The sequence below is a fragment of the Mus musculus genome, chromosome 7 (assembly GCF_000001635.26).
Source record: "Mus musculus strain C57BL/6J chromosome 7, GRCm38.p6 C57BL/6J".
NCBI lineage: Eukaryota > Metazoa > Chordata > Mammalia > Rodentia > Muridae > Mus > Mus musculus.
The window spans coordinates 46792760-46796093 of NC_000073.6; the positions used below are offsets into that span (position 1 = coordinate 46792760).

A 3334-nucleotide genomic window follows, 5' to 3' on the forward strand; every position below is an offset into this window, starting at 1 on the left:
CTAACTTCCCAATCTTTTGCTACCTACCAAGTTAGTGAAGAAAAGGAGGAGGAGCAGCAGCAGCAAGGAGATGAGACAGTGGGTAAAGAGCCTGATGTATGAACATGAGATCCTGAGCGTGCACCTCTAGCATCCACAGAAAAGCCAGGCATGGAAGGACATCGAGGAAGACACAAAATGGTATCCTTCTTGGCCTCCACATGCACATGGACATAGGTGTCCCCATACACATACATATACCACATACACACAAAAATAAAAACAATTAAAAAGTCTAAAGCAGCCAGGCAGTGGTGGTGCATGCCTTTAATCCCAGCACTCAGGAGGCAAAGGCAGGTGGATTTCTGAGTTCGAGGCCAGCCTGGTCTACAGAGTGAGTTCCAGGACAGTCAGGGCTACACAGAGAAACCCTGTCTTGGAAAAAAGAAAGAAGAAAGGAAGAAAGGAAGAAAGGAAGGGAGAAAGGGAGAAAGGGAGAAAGAAAGAAAGAAAGAAAGAAAGAAAGAAAGAAAGAAAGAAAGAAAGAAAGAAAGATTGATTCTAAAGCAAACAGATACATGGAAAAATTCAAAAGCATCTGGTTTTTCTATGATTTATGTTTTTGACACTATTTTAGAAGCACATTCATTCAGGCAATACATACTGAGCATCACTCATATGCTGGGCATTGTTCTAGAGATAACAGAGGGGGAAACAAAGCCCTCATCTTCTCAGAGCACAGCTGCCCTTGGGAAAGCATTCAGAAACATGTGGAGGTTTGTTTTCCTTATTTTTGGTGTTAGAGAATAAAACCCAAGATCTTTACATACTGGGCATGTCTCCTATCACTGACTGTGCCCCTGTCCTTCAACGTGACTTTTTAAATTATATACATATAATACAGCTTTATTCTCTGCTAGTAACATATTCTTATTACAGCTTGACCTCTGCAAGAATTGTATTCTGAAACAAGTCTAAATAAATAAATAAGTAAAACCACCCCCCCAAAAAATTTAGCATGACAACATTCAAAATATTTAACAATTCCTTATCCAAGAAAACTAATTTTTAGTCACTTATTTTATTGAGTAGTTAGTAAAATAATAAGCGTAATCATGAGGATAAATAAAAGAATTCTGGAAATCAATTCTAGTCAAAAAGAAAGTCACCAACACCATACATGTGTACAAACACACATACAATTCTCCTAAAGGATAACAGCAAGTCAAAGAAAACTTCCTAAAGAAATACTCCCAGGCCAGCGTTTGTTAGGAGGGAGGGAAAGGCAGCTGGCAGAGCTGAGACAGCAAAAGTGCTGGATGCGGTTTAGAATTACCCACCTTGGACTTTAGTCCTCGGTTAAATATAAAATGCAAATTTGGGCTCAAGGTACAAAACACTTCCAACTCTAAACCAAGGAACCTAAACCCAAGACAGTAGGTCACAGAGTCACGGAAGGATTTAATGAGGAGTTTGTACAGTTTCTGTAAAGTGTATGGGCAGATGCTAGGATACAGAGATGTTAAAGTAAGGAGTGATAAGTCAGTGAAAGTCAAGCCTTCCTACTACCCAGGAAATCTGTGGGAAGAAGAAACCTCTCTCTTGACATTCTGAATAGAGGAGACTTAAAACTGACTTCTAGCTAGTACTCGTTAAAAGCAAATGTGATCTCATCTCTTCTTTTCTAAGCTTCCTCTCCCATCTTACCCTATTATTCAGCTATCCTGAACTCTTCCCTTCCTTCTTCTGTCCATAAATGTGAATTTCTGGAGCCTTAATTATGCGGTTCATTAAATATTCTCAACCAATAAGTTTTCTAAAAAACTGAGCTTAAACATTACCTCTGTGTGCTACTAGGAAGAAAAAACTTTAAAATGCTAGCTTCTTAGAAGATGGCAAATCAGTGAACATCTACCATCTTTTTAAAAGGTTGGCTTTCCCAAGGGTCACAATGCTAAAAATAATAATAATAATAATAATGATAAAGGCAAACGTGGAGGAGGAAGAGGAGGGCCCAAGAAATGGTTTATTGCTATGCTTGGTGATCCCAGGGGCCCAAGAACTCACAGAAAGATAGGAGAGAACCAATTACAAAAAGCTGAGGTGTCAACCGGGCAGTGGTGGAGCACACCTTTAATTCCAGCACTTGGGAGGCAGAGACAGGCAGATTTCTGAGTTCCAGGCCAGTCAAGTATATAGAGTGAGTCCCAGGACAGCCGGGGCTACACAGAGAAACCCTGTCTCGAGAAAACAAAACAAAACAAAACAAAAAAACAGAAACAAAACAAACAAACAAAAAAAACAGAAACAAAACAAACAAACAAAAAAACTGCGGTGCCATGCCACCTTCTCCCCCAATAATAAATGAAAGTAGAATTTATGTGAGATCGAAACATCTTTCTCACTTCCCAAGATTATTTTTATAATTCAAGAGTGGTAGACAGTGATTGCTGCTCACAAAGCCAAAGCAAACCATGGTGTATCTAATCCCACAAGGTGCGTGGAAGGAAAGGCTCGAAAGACGCAAAGTAACAACGATTGAAGAAATTATGCAAAGGGGAGTTAATAGACTTTATTTCCACAATAGGAACTTCCTTATCCAATAATGATCAGGAAACTCTACCTCAGAAAACTTAACGACTCGCTCATGCTTGCATGCATTCATTCATTCAACGTTCTAAGTGCCTACCGTGTTCTAGGCCCTGGAGGCGCTGCTGGAGATGAAGGATGCGCAGCAGACCAAGTCCCTGACCACAAGGAGCTCCCGTCAATCACAGCTAACTTTTATGACTTTAAACCGCAGCTGTCACTCTGGAGAAGTCCAGGAAGCAGGTTTTCCAAGCCAGGTTCACAGAACCTCAGGCTGACTAGCGGGCCGAGTTCCGCCCCCCCCAGAGACCAGCGATCGCTTTCACCGAGCAGGCTCCACAGACACTCAACACCCCTTGACAGCGGAACCTGAACCTCACACACCCTGTCACCCCGCCCCCTCCCTGGCAACGTCATCCAGGGGCGCCAGGGACCGGAGGAAAGCGCTGTTAACGGCACTTCCTCGTCACGTGACGATCACGCCCCTCCCCGCGCGTGCTCCCTCCCCCTCCAGCCGCGGGTCGCGATTCCGCTCCCTGCGGCCTGCAGTCTGGGAGCCGCCTCGGGCCGACGACGCACCACGGAGCCGGACCGGATGCTCTCTAGGGAGAAAGGCGAGCCAAGCCGAATCCCCGAAACTCTCCGCCGCTCGAGACCGGAGGAGGAGAAGCGAAACAGGCGGGAATCGGTGGGGGAGGGCGGGAGCTAGCGGAAGGTGTCATGGCGGCCGCGGTGGTGGTCACGTGCTCCGGAGGCCCGCCCCGGC

At 44.6% G+C, this 3334-nt stretch overlaps 1 protein-coding gene across 11 annotated transcripts in view; it reads right to left on the reverse strand.

The window, feature by feature from the left end:
- The window catches only part of Hps5 (HPS5, biogenesis of lysosomal organelles complex 2 subunit 2), a 35600-nt gene extending 32294 nt beyond the window's left edge, over positions 1 to 3306 (reverse strand). For 4 of the 11 annotated variants that reach the window (XM_030242592.1, XM_017322269.2, XM_017322268.2 and 1 more), the window contains exon 1: positions 2669 to 2828. The gene's annotated coding sequence lies outside the window, so the exon portion shown is untranslated. Of the gene's footprint in view, positions 1 to 2668; positions 3123 to 3147 lie in introns of those variants that run through there. The other 7 variants (NM_001005248.2, NM_001167864.1, NM_001005247.2 and 4 more) reach the window with 5 other exon arrangements.
- Between the last annotated feature and the right edge of the window lie 28 nt (positions 3307 to 3334).